This window comes from Loxodonta africana, chromosome 10, assembly GCF_030014295.1.
Source record: "Loxodonta africana isolate mLoxAfr1 chromosome 10, mLoxAfr1.hap2, whole genome shotgun sequence".
Lineage (NCBI taxonomy): Eukaryota > Metazoa > Chordata > Mammalia > Proboscidea > Elephantidae > Loxodonta > Loxodonta africana.
In genome coordinates this window covers 111,931,150-111,947,451 of record NC_087351.1, presented here as the reverse complement: position 1 = coordinate 111,947,451, position 16,302 = coordinate 111,931,150, and the positions used below count along the sequence as shown (strand labels likewise).

Here is a 16,302-nt window from a genome sequence, read left to right as displayed (position 1 = left end):
TACTTAGTATGTGCCAGACACGTTCTAACATTTCATATGTTTTAATTCTTTTCATTCTCATAACTACCTGTAAGGGCATGGCCTTTATTGTCCCCATTTTCAGACGGGTAAACGGAGGCCCAGACACACCTCAAACCCCTCGTGGGCCTGACTTCACCTTTCTCACCAGGACTGACCAAGGCCAGCAGGTCAACCCAGCTGGCACCTCTGTTCATGTCCTGGGCCTTGTAAGTTTGGGCATAGTGACCAATGGGGTCCTGGCCAAGTTATCGAACCCCCAAAATGCTGAGTCTCAAATTGTTAACTTTTAAAATGGAGCCTCCCCATCAAGGTTTTAAAATTGGTTTTGGAACCCCTGGGCCCCAGTTGGTGTCCCTGTTTCTGTTTTGGGGACACCTATAAACTCCCACTATAAGAGCCCAGGCAGCTTGTGCAGTGCAGGCCAGCTAGGGGTCAGTGTCTGCTCCATGTCCGGAGGCAGGGTGGAGGAAGGGCGTGTGGTGACACAGAGAGCATGTGCACTCCACACGTTAGTCCGGGTGAATGTAGTGCTTGTAAACATTTTTATGTCCCTAAGAATAGCGTTTTTTTTTTAAGAATAGCCTAGCGCATACTTGTTTTTTATGGGACACATACATCGTGTGCGTGTGTGCATGTATGTGTATGTGCGTGTGCATGTGTGGTTTGTGTGTTGTATGTATGTGCATATGTGTGTGCATGCACATGTATGAATGGGTGGTGTGTACATGTGTGATGTATGTGGTATGTGTGTCCGTGTGTGTGTGTGTGGCATGTAGAGTGTTCAGTGTGCATGGTATGTGTGTGTGCGTGTATGAATGTGTGGTGCGTGCACATGTGGGATGTGTGTGTAGCGTATATGGCACATGTATGTGGTGCATATGTGTGGTTTGTGTATATGTGCTGTGTGTATGTGAATGGTGTGTACATGTGTGGTATATGTGCTGTGTGTGCATATGTATGTATATGTATGCTGTGTGTGGTCCACATGTGTGGTGTGTGGTGCACGTGTGTGTGTACGTGTGTCTCTATGTGATGTGCGTATGCACCTGTGTGTATGTGGGTGCATGCGTGTCTGTTAGTGTGTATGTATGGCGCAAGTGTGATGTGTGTGGGGTGCATGTATAATTGTGTGAATACATGTGTGTGCACACGTGTGTGTGTTCACTGTTCACACAGGCACACACAGTGTGTATAACCCCACTTCTGGGAAGTGACCCTGGCCATCCATGCAGCACCTTCCTCCTCTCCGTCTTCCTGGCATCACATCTTCACTAAGTCCCTGCCCTGTGTGTCTCTCCCTTGTTCCCAGTGCCTGGGCAGAGTCTGAGAGAGCAGGGGTCTTCCTGGACCCCCAAAGCCTGGCTCTGGACTGGCTCTTCTATCTCTTACCCTGACCACCATCAACAGGGACTGCCTGGCTTTGTCCTGCTGCCCTTGGTGTAAATCTGCCCTTTGCCATTGGTTGGTCCTGTCCTCCCTTGCACACAGTAGGGCTATTGGCAGTGAGTGAGGCCTGAGGCTGGGTCTGGAAGGCTGCGTGCCCTTGAGCAGGACACCCATGAGCAGTGTCTCCTCTCCCCTCCCAGGTGGCCTGGAGTGTGATGCTGCTTTCTCCCAGGAAGGGAGCAGAAGCCTGACCCTGGAGCACATCAAAAGGTCTGGGAAATGAGCTTTTTTTTTTTTTTTTAACTATTTGTAAATTTATACATGAAACTCCTTGGAGTGGAACTAACTCAGGCCCTTTATCTTGCAGCTGAGGCTCGCTGCCCCTGGATGGGCAGTGAGCGTGGCTCCTGTGGCCCCGAGGATGGCCCACCTGCCCAGAGGGGTCTGGCACCAGCATCCCAGTCTCACTTAGTGCCCTCCAGGTATGTGCACCCTCCTCTCATGCACCTGACAAAGGTTGGCCTTCCCAGCAGCAGGAGTGGCTACACGTATTACCTGTGGAGGGGAGGGGAGCGCATAGCCTTATTTGGAAGGTGAGGGTCTAAAGAAATGAGGGTGTACAACCGTAATATAGGAACATAATTTAAAATCCAGAATAACCCCATTATCCTTGCCTGTCTGTCATATATTATTAAGGGGGTGTTAAAATCTCCCACCATGATACAACGGGTACCAACACCCCGGGAATCTTAAGGGGCCTCATCCCGCCTGACCTGGAGCAGAGAGACCAAGCCCCACTGAGGGACATGTGTGACCCTGGACAAGTGACTGTAAATCACGCGCCCCCCCCCGCCCCCCCCCCCCCCGCCGCCATAGGACCGAGACGGTGATTTTGAGTTGCCTTTAGACAAAACAAAATGTAAAATGCCTGGCACCTGGTTGGTATCCAACAAATGTAAATACAGCCCTGATTTTAGGCAGCTCTGTCCCCCAACAGCCTCACTGCAAAGCCCTTTTCATTTTTATAGAATCCAGAGGGAAGATGAAGAGAATAGGAGCTGAGAGGGTCAGCCTTGGGCTCCAGAGTGCCTTTCTTTTTGTGCAACTGTGTGATTTTTATTGGTGCTGCCTGGGCTTCCATGTGGTTCTAGAGGAAAGCATGTCTCCACGTTCGGTGACCTCAGCCCTTAGGGATTCACTGTCCGTAAACCTGGCACTGCACTTTATCTTTATTTATCACAAAAAATTCTGTATTTGCAAAACTATGACAAAACCCCGAAAATATGCACAAGGAGCAAGTCCAGTCCAAAATAACCCTTCCCCCCACCCCCCACCCCGCCACAGATAGTGGAGCCTTGCCTGTGGGAAAGGCGGTTATGAATCGGGCAGGTGGGCAGAGCCCTGTGGAACCTAAGCTCACATTTCTTCCACACAAAGTCACGGTTGAAAATGGGGCTCTGTTCAGAAGAGGAGAGGGGTGGCTGAGGGGTCGGAGAAAGTTCTGGAAGAGCCCTACCTGCATTAACTCAGCAAGAGGAGAGGCATTTATTTAACCAGCTAACCAGTTGGATAGTCTGCAGGGTCAGGGGATCTGACTGACATTGGTTTAAAGTTAGGCTTGGTTTTGGGGGCTCCTGGGTCACCTGCTGTCTCTGAGCCTCGATGTCTTTATCTTTAGACGTGAGTGTGGTCATACTTATTGGTCACTCACAGCCTGGCTGCTGAGCCCTCCAGGGGGCCTGATGGCCTGTGACTGCTAAAGGGGACCTGGGGCAGCTGGGTGTGAAGCTTAGGGTGCAAGCAGGAGTTGGGGTGCCTTGGGGAGAAGGGGTTGTGATGGGGAGTTGGGATGCATTGCAGTACCCTGGGTGTGGGTGAGGGGCAGTGGGGAGCGGGCAGGGACCAGCAGGAAATACCTGTGTCTGTTTAGCCTGTTTAGTTCTGCACTGGAATTGGGGAGGAAACACAGCAGTTGGCGGCTGCTGTCACTCAGGGCAGGCGCAGGCTGTGGGGGGATGCAGCAGGTACGGGTCTGCCAGTGAGCTGGCTGTGCTCTGTGCACGTGAGCGGTGGGGCTGCTGCCCTCTGAGGCCCGGGTCCCTGTCTCCCCGGCGTTTTCATTCCAGTCACCAAATCCCCAAGGGCCTGTGCCACAGCATTTAGCTTTCAGGGCCTCTTATCGACCAAAAAGGAAAGTCCTCTTCCTGCCCCCCCACCCCCACAATGGGCACATTGCGGACACTGCAGGAGGCTGGGTGGGGGCTAGAGCTGTGGGTGGAGAAATTGAAGCAGGCGGGCACACACCTGCTGGCTGAATGTCACTGACAGGCCACCTTGGAGGCCCCTGGGCCCCAGCTTCAGAGCACATAAAATTAAAAAAAAAAAAAGGAATAGTCTTAGGGAGAAAACAAATCCCCTGTGTCTGCAGAACTGCTTTGGGCATTTGTGCCCACCCCGATCCATCCCCAAAGGGCTCTCTCTTTTGTTTTCGTAAAAACAAAACCAAATGAAAAGAGAAAGAAACAAAACAAAACCCACACGCAAAATGTTTATTTTAATTCTACGAGAAATGCACTGATAAAATTCCTAAAAATCGAACATTACTAAAAATGTTTATTAGTCATTACTGACAAATCAAACACTGCCGTGACAGCTAAAGCCATCATCGTTAGCCCTCCCTCTGTCCCAGACTCCTTCCCCAAATTAACCCCTGGTGCCAGTTCCAGGTGTCTAGTTTCAGATACGGTTCTTTGCATTTGCTTATATTTATAAACCACTAACATATATTATTTTGATTATTTTTTGCATATACCATATCATAGCTACGTTTTCTTTGGCAGCAGCTTGTCTTTCTTCACTCGAGAATATGCTTGGAGAGAATAAAGGTTGACAGCTTCCTTTAGAACACCAGCTTAGAATTCAGTAATGTGTACACGCCAGAGTGTTTTCAAATCACCTCCATACTCTGCAAGCCCCAGGTCCTTACCTCGGGGTGGGGGGCGGATAGGAGCGGCAGATGCAAGTAATTGCTGAGGCCTGGGTTTGGGTGGTGGGCTCTCAAGTATTTATTGCATTATTGCAAATGAATATATGAATACATAAATTAGTGAACTAACAGGCATCCCTGGACCAATGACAAGGGTGTGTTTATGAACAAAGAATCGTGATTAATTCAGTTCGGCACCAAATCCTGTGGTCCATTGAAAGACAATAGGCCTCGCCGTTGCGTTCTTTTTAAGAGCTGTTTAATATTCCAGGGTATATGTGCACCAGGGTGCGTTATACGTTCCTACCGCTACAGACACCAGCTGTGAGCACGCTGGGGAGGAGGCGTGTGAATATAAGCCTTGGTCTCGGGCTCATGATGTTCCTTCAATTATTTTAAGAAATCAATACGAATGAACATGTACAAGACAAGCGGGCTTTGCACAGAGCAGTGGTGAGGTTTTAAGTCATACAATTCTGCCCAACTGGCTTCCCCAAAAAGCAGTCTAAGCCACTTGCCTTTTTTGCTTTTGCTAACAACACCGCACTGAGCGTTCCTGTGGCTAAACCTGTAAACACGGTCTCAATTATTCCCTTACCACAACTCCTCAGAGGTAGAGTTGCTGGATTAAACGGTTTGCAGGAATTTGTTTTAGCTGAGGGATCTTTCTGAGATGCCCTTTTGACCTTGTCATTCTCCTGCTTTAAATCCTCCAACCGAATTCCCGGAGCTCCCAGAATGTGGTCCAAAACAGCCGGAGCCTGGCACGCAGGACCCGGGGGGGTCTGGCTCTGAACTCTCTAGCTTCATGCATCCCCACCCCCCCCCCACCCAATTCCCTGCCTGGCGCACCGCGGCCACACAGGGCTACCTACCCTTCTCAGCGTGCCCCTGCCTGCTCGTGAGCCTTCAAACCAGTCTTGAAATACCCCCTATGGTGAACTCAAAGTTAGAGGCGCCCTCCTCCAGAGCCCTCACAGCACCTCCAGCAAAAATCTACCAAAGCATCCATCTCCCGAATTGTGATTCTCTTTTCCCCTAGTCCAAGAGAACATTCCACATTTTTCTAGAACAAACAAAACTGATCACATTTTAATCGCCTCCTTTCCTTTGTCCCTTTACAGTGCCCTTGGTGCCCCTGACCCCAACTGGCCCTCAGTGTCACCTGGACCTGACTTCCTATAGCTGAAAACCATGTACTCTTTCTCTGGGTGACAGGCAGCTTCAGAAAACTGCATCATCTCTGCCTGTGGCACCAGGTAAGACCTCAGAGTGCAAAAACCTACAAACACATGCCTGGGGAGGCTTAGGTTGGCACCCCACTGCCCCAGACTGCTCTGGGCATCTCTAGCCCTCGGGCTTACACACCAGGTCCCCCAAATCTGCTGGGAGCTCTGTGCAGGGCGCCAGAATCCAGGGTCATGAGTCTCACGGGTTGGGGGCAGTGTCCCAAGGCCAGGAGTAGCAGCAATGGATTTGCTGGGCATAGTTACAGCGGGAAATGGTTGATGGCGTCTTTCATGGCAAGCAGGTCTGGTCCCAAACATGAACAGGAGCTGGGCTTGGAAGGGAGGAACCTGATGGCAGGTCCCATGCCAGGTGATGGTGACAGGATGGGGTCGAGTGGGTGTGTCTGCCTTTGGGACAGTGTCATGGGCTTTGGGCTAGAGAAGCTATGACACCAAGTGAGATTGGGTCCTGATTAGGTGGTGGTGGGGGGGGGGGCAACAAGAGTCACTCAGTGTGCTCAAAGGTTGGGTGCCCTTTCTTTTCCCGGGGTAGGTGGGATTCCGAGAGGCCAGGCATGAGCTTGGAGCTGCCGTCCCTGCGCACAAACCCAGCTATAGAACAGACGCGCGGTGTGTCCTCGGCAGCTCCCTAAGCATTTCTTTGCCTTAGTTTCCTGATGTTAAAACAACAACAACAAAACAAAAACAGAATCATAATCTCCCACACACAGGGCTATTGAGAGGCTCAGTGAGATAATAACCCAAGTAAATCACCGGCACAGTAGCCAACACAAAGCACCTAGCAGAGACCAGACACTTTCCCTGTCACGTCCTGTCCCCAAATGCCTGTCCCCCCCGCCCTGAGACAAGAGGCCGCTTGTTTTCCCAGCAGGAAGACCAAACACTTAAACAAAAAAGCTGAGACATGACAATAAACATGGAGGCGCTGCCCCCTCGATGCGCCCCACACCCCAAAGGGCCACGCGTGCCTTTTCTCAGACTCCTGGGGGCTGGAGGAGGGGCTGCCTTCGCCGGCTTTAATTGGGTTTTTCTGAAAAGTTTGGCGATGGTGCATTTTATAAATATATAGAATAAGCCAGACTGCTCTCGAGGCAGGTTTTTTAGGCTCACAGTTCATGCATCTTGGCAGGGGTGTTTCGGAAGGCACATGGTTGCAGCCCCTCGAGGTTAATAATTCCTGGAAAAACTTCTGGCTAAACCTGACATCTGAATTTTGCAGAAAATGCTCCCTGGGCCAGGCTGGCCTAAATGAGCTTCTGTGTGTCAGGTGGACTTACCTAGTGGAGGGATGACGCGCGTATTGCCTCTTACACAAAAGTGGACTTCCTTGGTCCTGAGCACACGGCCCTTCTCTCCTGAGTTCTCCGCTTATTGACTCTGGTTGGAGACACTTCTTGCCCCAGTGGTAGTTCTCTGTGGCCCTTTGTAGAGCTGGCCATGTCTTTGTAGATGGGTTAGCAATTTAGCCCCGCACTTCACGCGGGAACTCGAGTTCCTAACTCCCAGGTGCAATGAATGACAAGGCAGCCAGGCTGTTGGCGCCTGGAGCAGGAGGGGCTGTTAGTGGGAGGGGGTGGCGCTCCCTCGTCAGCAGGAGCCCCTCGCAGCAGCCTGCTGGGCAGGGGCTAGAGGGTATGTTGTCACTCCCCGTGGCCTCTGGCCCTGGTTTGGGATTTGGGTTGGTGACTTTCCAAGCTCTTCTGAGCCCTTTTCTGCACCACCAGCTACCCCAAGACCAGAAACCTTTTATTCACAACATTTGCGATGGGGCTGCCGTCTGGTTCCGCCCCCCTCATAATGAGACACACACATGTAAACGTCACTTTATCAAACATTTTCAAATGGACAGCTTCAGATCAATCCTTTAATAGATTAAAACAACAGCAATGTCAAAAAAACGTTAAAAAAAAACCCGAGGCTCCTCCAAAGCAAGCAGTTTGCCCAAGGTTGGCCGCTCCTAAGTGAGGTGGCTGGGGCAGTTTGTCTGTCTGTCTGGTAGACAGGGGCCAGCCTGTGCCTTCCACCGGCGACACGATGCTGCCCCCCCACGGCAAGCCCTAGCAGCTGTCGCAACCCCGCGGCTGACAGCAATGGTGATGGGGTTGTCAAGAGTGGGACAGTTAGGTGGCAGTGACAAGGGGCTCTGTCCTCCCTGTCATTTTGCCCTCCCCGAGGGTGGCCAGGCCAGTCTCTGTCATTTCATGGTTATAGCCCCCGGGTCGCCCACTGCCCAGCCTGGCCTTCTCCATGCACAAGTGCACATGTGTGCACGCACACACACATGCACACACACACACACACGCGCACACACACACACACATGCACAGCGCCTGGCCTGGGAACAAAGGCAGGAAAACTCCTTTAGAAACTGCAGACCAGAGCCTCGCCTAGTGCAGGTCCCCCGATAAAGGCCGCGGCCCCGGAGTTCCTGGGAGCAGATGGAGCCCTGGGAATGGGCCCTGAGAGCCAGCACAGACTCCAGGGCTGCCTCATTTATCTGCATGCAGGCTCCTCGGCCATCACTGGGCAAGGGGGCTTTCCGAATTCCCTAGTGTCCAAGGCATGGGCCACCACCAGCCAAGCCCGTGGCTGTGGCCCAGCCTTCAGAAAGGGGCCCTGCTTTCCCATGACCGGTGGCCCCTTGAGTGGCTGTAGCCACCTCGTTACACCCCCAGGACAGCTCCCTGGCTGCACCAGCTTACTGCCTTAGAGAGGACAGTCTTTCCTGGCCTGGGAGTGGGGAGGGCACTTGGCACTTCAGGTGGCCTGGCCCTGGATTTGGGGAGTTGGCTGCAGGACAGCCCCATTCCCCCCGCCAGCCCAGAACTCACCCCCATCCTCTGCTCCTCTCTCCCTCACTGCCTCTTGATAACTCAGACGCTGCACGCACAGCCGGCTCGGTGCCTTTGCAGTCAGCCCGGGGCAAGGTGCGTGGGAAAGCCCGTGCGCCCCTGCTGGCCCGCTGCTCCCCGCCTGGCCCACCAGGATTAGAGCTTGCCGAGGCCTAGCCACACGCACTGCCAGCCCAGGCACAGAACTGCGTGGCGTTCCCCGGCCAAGTGTCGGCCTGCCTCTCTCTGCTCGGATGCCTCCTGTGACAGGGAGCTCCCTCTCTCCCTGAGAAGCCTGCTCAGGGCTCCCAGCACGCGAAGCTGCTGTGCTGATCCTCCCCCTGCCTTGCGCGTCTGCCTCGCGGCTCGCAGCAGCCCTCGAGCCCCCTTCTGCCCTCGCATCTTTGCAGGCAGTGTGCTCGGTCTCAGCCCTCTCTCTTCAGCACTGAAGAGTCAAGCCCCATCAACCTCGGGATCAGGCTTGAGGGCCGGTCACGACCCTCTGCCCCTGTCCCGGGCGCCTGGATGGAGCCCTTTGCCCTGCGCTTCTTCAGACAGGCCAGGGGAGGGCGCAGTTTTCCCCTCCCGGGTCCAGCGGCTCTGAGTCTATCTGTGCAGCAGCTCCAAGCCCTTTCTCGGCTTTTTTATGGCCCCTTTGCCAGTTGCCAGGGAGAATGCGTTCTATGCAAAGCCCCCTGCCTTTTCCTCAAGAGCAGCTGGCCAACTGGCTGGCCCTGACCAGCCTGCAACAGGCGCCTGGTAGGGTGGGGGCTCCCGAGCCATGGAGGGGACCGACCTGAGAGCCACCAGCTGGGGTTGGACTTTGTGCTTCCTAGCTGTGGGACCCCACGGAGTTCCTTTTACTTCACAGAGCCTGGGTTTCTTCTCCATACAGTGGAGCTGAGCAGGGCTCCCTCCTCCCAGCTGCTGGGAGGGCTCGATTAGAAGTGGGATCACATGAGCTGGGCACACAGCAGACGCTGCATCAATGTATGTGGCGTCATGGTGGGACCCCTGGAGGGGCAGAGGGGCGGAGGGATGCTTGAGGGTGGGTGTAACAAGTGTCTGAGGGAGAAAACAGTCTGGCCTTTGCAAACTCTTCTTTGAGAATGTGAACAGGAGCTTGCCCTCGCAAAGTCCCCTCTACCGGCTCATCACACAAATCAAGTCAGTGAGGCAGCCCCTGGCCTGCGGAGCTCACAGTACAGGCAGGAGACACCAGGAATGGCACACTAAGCCCACATCAGCATTTAATAGCCCAAGTGTTTGCATGGTCTGTAACAGCCCCGGGGACCCAGGGTAGGGACCAAAGATACCCTTCCCTGCCTCTTCCCCCAAGGGCCAGCTTCCCCAGGGAGGGTTCTGGGGCAGGGGGACCAGTGGGGTCCAGCCATCCACTCATGCACTCCTTCTCCAAACAGCTGCAGAGCACCTACCTTCCCCGGCCCAGACCTGAGCTGGGGCTGGGGACGAAGAGATGCCGGTCTGCTTCTGGTCCTGAAGCTCAGTCTGGTGGGGGAAAGAGACAGGGAATAAGTCACCATAAATCAAGGCAGCCCTGGGTGAAGCAGGGCAGATGAGATTTATGGATCTCCATCCTGGGGCCAGATCCTGAGCTGGGCTCTCTGCCTGGGATTTGCCCTTGCAGGAACCCTGGGCATGGGCCTCAGGATCCCCATTTGATTGATGGAGAAACTGAGGCTCCAAAAAGTGAAGTGCTGTACTCACCGTCTCTCAGCTGGTACGAGCCGGGGCAGGCTGGAAGCCCAGTGTCAGTGAGCTGCCCACCACACCCTGCTGCTCCAGTCAGCTCAGCAAGGGCTGTGCCGAGTGCTGGGGGGTGTGGGTGGGCAGGGGATGGATTGATCAGTTATAAGCACCTCCCAGCGGTGCTTGAGATCCCAGCTCCTCTGTGGCCCAATCCGTTTGAAGGGCAGATTCAAAATTAGGTGGTAGCACCTATGGGCAGAGGCTTATGAAAATGGGATTATGAACCTGACGTGGGGAGGGCTCTGCCTGTCTGCAAGCAGATTGCAGACGAGGATGGAGGAGGCTGGGGCTTGTTTATGTGGACAGTGAGAGAGAGAAGAAGTGGGTGTATCTTGGTGCTCCCTTGGGTTTCCCAATCAGAGAACCAGCCTTGGAGGGACTGAGTGGGCATGAGGCTGAGAGGGGGAAGAGGGTACATGTCTTCGGGATGGACCCTTACCCCAGGGAGAATACCCCAAGCTGGAACCCACTCTTTGGGGGCTCCTCAGCCCATACTCTGACATGGACAGGGACTCTGAGCCTCCCTGTACCTCAGTTTCCCCATCTGTGAGATGGGGATGGGAACCAAACGTTGTTGCCAAAGTGACCCCTCTAATTCAGCCTGCCCCTGAGCACCATTAGGATGGCCCGGCACCTGTGTGTGATGGCCCCGCACCTGTGTGTGCTGGCCCCGCACCTGCGTGTTGTCCTGGCAGTGTCAACAGGAGGTCCCAGGTCCAGAGAGGAGGGCGTGGAAGGGTGAAGGGGTTGGGAGTAGTGCCTCCACCCAGAGAGGCAGCCGCCGGGTCCGCATCGGCAGGAGTTGGGCCACTTCAGATTTGTGCCAACTCACGATGCAGTGGAACCAGTCTGAAGCCTTCAGCCATGAGCCAAGAGTCTGTGGCGCCCCCAAGTGCCACAAGGGGGCTGCCTGGGCCGCGTTTTGAGCCTATAAAGTGAGGAGGGGGAGGCATCACGAGGGACCAGTGCTGTTGTAGTGGCAATTTGAAACACAGCCCAAGCCTCCAGGGTGGCTGGGCCCTGCCTGGGAGGGTGGCCTGCCTGTCTTGGGGTGCCGCTGGCTGCGCCCCTCCCTCACGGGCAGCACTGCACTGCAGCAGACTGCAGCAGAGGGTCGGACTGGCTGGCCTGCTGCTTTCCAAAGTGGGGGCCGAGGTGGGGAGGGAACCTGTCCAGGCGGTGCCTAGGGAGCTGGGCACCCCAGAGGCTGCCTAGGTGAAGGGGCCTAGGGTCTGGCAGCTGCAGATGGGCAGGGACACAAGAGAGGCCCAGGAGGTGGGGTGGTGGGTGAGGGGGCCAGGGAGATAGATGTAGGTCTGGGGCCAGTGGGTCAGATTCTGAGTGGTACGAGGGACAGTAAAGAGGGGGAGGCTGGGGACAGGGAAGAGGGGGCAGTGAGGGGCAAGGCTTCCTTCCTGCTGGGGACAGATTTTAGGGTAAAAGCACCAATTTTGTCTGCCCAAAAAAGCAATAAATAAAATAAAAAATAATAATAGTAAGTAAAAAAAAAAAAAAGAAAAGATAATTGAAAGCCAGGGGCCAGGCAGCTGAATCCCTCTCAGCTAGGCTGAGCCGTCACTGTGAGGATTTCCCTTAGAGCGTGACTGATGGAAGACAGTGTTGTCCCAGTAACTGAAGTGCACAGGGTTCCAGGAAGGACTTGCCAGGTGGTCAGCTCAGCCTTGGAAAAGGGAGGTACCCCAGGCCTCTTTAGAGCCAAGGTGGAGGGTGCAAGGGGCCAGGAGGATCTGGGGATCCAGATGACCTGGGCGGGGGGGACCAGAGGACCTGTTGGTTGGAGCAGGAGGGTCTGGAGGACTAGAGGACCTGTGGGGGGAGCAGGAGGGGAAGGACTAGAGGACCTGTGGGGGGAGCAGGAGGGGAGAAGAAGAGGACCTGTGGGGGGAACAGGAGGGGGGCCACAGAGGACCTGTGGTGGAGCAGGAGAGTGGGGGGACAGGATGACCTCTTGGGGGGAGCAGGAGGGTCTGGAGGACTAGAGGACCTGTGGGAGGACAGAGGATCTGTGGGAGGACAGAGGACCTGTGGGGGAGCAGGAGGGGGGTGGACAAGGGAATCTGGCGGGGAGCAGGATCGCCTGGGGGTTCTGGTGCACCTTGCACCCTTGCACACCCCACTTGAGCCACCCAACTCAGCTTCTGGATGACATCTCCCACTGGTTCTGGCCCATCTCTGGTCCCTTGTCCACTTGGAGTTGTTTGTCTTTTGTAACTCAGCCCCCTGAGGACCCCCCCCCCGCCGCCGCCAATTTTTAGCTCCACCCTGGTCCCTTTGCTTCTGTAAATGGCTCCTCGCCCCCCTTCCCCAGGCCGCTCACCACCCATACTTTCTTTTCACTTCCTGATTTAAGAACTTTTCACTCTGAGAAACAGCAAAGGGCACTAAAGGAGAGGAGTAGAAGCAGTCCCCCACTCTCCTTGCTCAGACCCCAGATCCTTTTGGCCTCCCTGCACCCGGCCTCACCCCCCACACCCACCGGGGCAATTCTGAAGCAAATTCCAGACACCACACCCTTTTCTGTGAGCATTCTTCTGTGTGTATCTAAAACGTCAGGACGCTGTTCTTTTTAAAAACCAGAACCACACGCCATTAGCACAGCTGAAAAATTAACAGCATTTCCTTAATGTCATCCAGTCTCTCCCCGGCGTTCCGATATTCCGGATGGACTCATAAATCTCCTTTACAGTTGGCTTGTTCAGATGGGTGGCCAAACTGTCTCCTATACTTTCAAGGGGTGCTGGGGTGGTTGAATGTAAGCGCCCTGACCTGAAGTGAGAAACCCAGACTTCACAGACCTCAGTTTGGGGTAACTGGGGCAAATTCCGTGTTTGTCCTAGAGTCATCGAAAGGGTTATAGATAACGCCTGTAAAGTCCCCAGCCTGGGGTCTAATGTCTAATAGAGTGTAGACACTCAGCAAACAGTAGCTCTTAGAATTTTTCTTATTCCCGGAAACCGCCAAAGAGGAGCTGGGCTGGGGTAGGCAAAACAGAGCTGGCGATTGTCCACGAAAGAAAGGCTCCTGGCAGCCCAGGTCCCTTGAGTGATTAAGACAGTACGTGCACCGCATCTCAACCAGGGCAGCCTGCAGATTGGGTGGGGGAGGGGGAGCTGGGTCTGCTGGGACCCACCCCAGGTCCCACCATTGCCACCCAGGACCCCCAGGGGGCTGATTCACTAGATGGCATCTTCTGCTGTGAGTCCAGAAGAGCCTACTGCCCCAGGCTGCGCTGGCCACCATCCAGCCATGGGTACCACAGGGGGATGCACACGGCTAAAACATAGCAGATAATTTCTACAAAGCATTTCTCAACATGTAGGAGACACAGTGGGCTCCTCTCTGCATGAATCTTAGGCAGAATGCAAGGATGCTCGATGCCCATTTGCTCGGGCCAGGCACTGGCATGTCTGCTGTCTCTTTAGATCCCCACCTGGCTGTGTCTGACTGAGGAGGGGGCTTTGGAGCTTGGTGACTTGCCCAAGATCAGCTAGGAAGCAGAATTCTAACTCAGCTTTGTCAGATTCTTCTGGAAAGGGAGAGAGGGAAGGATGGATGTTTGGACAGCCAGCTGGATGCCTGCCTGTCCCCAGGTGCATCAGTATATGGGTGCAGAGGTGCTGGCTGGAGGAGGCATGCTGGGGAGATGGGTGGATGGTGGCTGGCCGGGGGAACGAGAGCATAGCAGTCTCTCCAGACATCATCAGCTTACTTGATCAGTGGAGGGAAGTTTCCTCTGAGCAGAGCTGGCTGGTGAAGCTCCTGTCTTCCGTATCACCTCTTGGTGTGCTGACTGGCTCAGGTGGCTCTGAGCAACAGGTGAGCTGCCAGCGCCCAGGTGCTGCACCCCAGCCACTCCTGCATAGCACTGAGGTTCTGCAGGCAGCCTTTGCACTGGCCCCCTGGGTGAACTAAGCTCTGAGCTCAACCACATACCTGGTCCTTGGCTAGTCCCTTGGCATAATCTTAAAATGAAAAACCAAATCCATTGTGGTCAAGTTGATTCCAACTCATACGGACCGTATAGGACAAAGTAGGACTGCCCCATAGGGTTTCCAAGGTTTCCATCTTTACAGAAGCAGACTACCACGTCTTTCCCCCATGGAGCAGCTGGTGGGTTTGAACCACTGACCTTTTGTTAGCAGCCAAATGCTTTAACTACTGTACCACCAGGGCTCTTGGCGTAACGGTATCTCTGAATCTTCACAGCCACTCTCCGTGGCAGCAATCACCACCCTCAACTGCGAGGAGAGGAACCCGGGGCTTAGGAGTGGCAAGTGACTGGTCCCAAATCACATAGCGAGCCAATGGAGAACCCAGGACTTGAACCCTCGGTTGCTTTCCTTCTGAACCCGTGCCCTCTCCCCTTTCTGTTTCTCTGACTGTGTCTGACAAAGTTGGCACTCCTTGGGGCTCACCCATGCCAGACTCACCTCTTTGGTCCATGGGTGACCTAACTTCTCATCCATGCGGCTTAGTTTACTTCTCAAGTAACATCTTCCTTTGCATGTCCTATCTCTAATGATCACGTGTACAAGGGCCAGCTCTATCACAGGCATCCCACCGTCCCGTGAATCAAGCCAGATTCGATTTTTGGTGGCCAAGTTTCAGGCTGAATGGTGAGGAAAGCGAATGTAAAAATGATCCCAGAGCCTGAAGGAGGGTGAAGCAAAGTAGGTAAGGCAGGCGGCCCTGAGTGGCACAATTGTTTAAGCACTCAGCCAAAAGACTGGAGGCGGAAATCCGTCCACAGGGACCTTGGAATAAAGGTCTGGTGATCCGCTTCCAAAAAACCAGCCACTGAAAACTCTATGGAGCAGAGTTCTACTCTGACACACGTGGAGTCACCATGAGCTGGAATCAGCTCAAGGACAACTTTTTTTTTTTTTTTTTAAATTGGACTACCCACATCCACCTCCTAGCTCTGCATCTTACTTGCTCTGATCACTTGTCACTCAGGTTCACTGAGGCTCAGCTTCCTCATCTGTAAAATGGGAGTAAGGATGTCTTTGCTCAATTATTATCTTCTCAGTGAGGCTTCCCCACTGCCCCCCTGCTCCCCACTGCCTGCTGTCTTTTCCTGCTTTCTCTGTCCTCATAGTCTCATCGCTCTCTCATGTCCTACGTGTGTTACTTCTCTCGTTTTGTCTTTATTGTCGTCTGTTCCCATCTGCACCCACAAGGATGCCCACTCTCTGAGGACAGGGACTGTGTTTGTTCTGCTCACTGCAGCATTCCCAGCCTCTAGACCAGCACCAGGTACAAAGTGTACTCTCAGCACATTTTGGGGGGTATAAAGAAAGATGTTGAATGGTACCCACCCCAGAGGGTTGTCAGCACAGGCAAAGCAAAGCAGTCAGCATGGTGGCTGGCTTTGAGTACGCGTTCCGTAAATATTGGCTAATTATGATTATTATGTCTAATTCGCAGGCCTGTTGTGAGGATCAAACGAGCTAATGTATGCTAGAGCATGCTGGGAACACCGTGTGCTGCTTACAGGAGGCACAACGTTAATGATCCCTTGCTGCTGAGCAGGAGCTGGCTCTTAAACTCTGTGCTTTTCATCTTCACATCACCCTAGGAGGGAGGGAAGACTAGTGGGATTATTGCCGCCTGAGGCTCGGAGAGGGGAAAGGTCTTGCCCAAGGCAAAGGCTGGAGCCGTCCCCAGGGGCCTGATTCGCAGACTGGTGATCTTTCCCTCACTTCTTTAGGAAAAGTTCCCTAACAGTATGGTCATTCACAGTAATATGTAGGTGTACACGTACGGCATTGGTGGTTTAGTGGGGGAATTCGCGCCTTCCCTGTGGGAGACCAGTGTTTGAGTCCCACCCAGTGCGCCTCATGCGTAGCCACCGCTCATCCCTCAGTGGAGGCTTCCATGTTGCTGTGATGCTGAACAGGTTTCAGCGGAGCTTCTAGATGACGGCAGACTAGGAAGAAAAGCCTGGCAATCTACTTCTGAAAATCAACCCATGGAAACCCTGTGGATCACAGCCATAGGTCTGGGCAGCGTTTCACTCTTATGCCTGGGTCTCTGT

At 54.0% G+C, this 16,302-nt stretch overlaps 1 non-coding gene across 1 annotated transcript; it reads left to right on the top strand.

Annotated features, from left to right (window-relative positions):
* Positions 1-4,532: 4,532 nt before the first annotated feature.
* LOC111750229 (small nucleolar RNA SNORD112) lies at positions 4,533-4,609 on the top strand. The gene has a single exon (XR_002785382.1). It is a non-coding gene; the product is annotated as a small nucleolar RNA SNORD112 (small nucleolar RNA).
* The last annotated feature ends 11,693 nt before the right edge of the window (positions 4,610-16,302 follow it).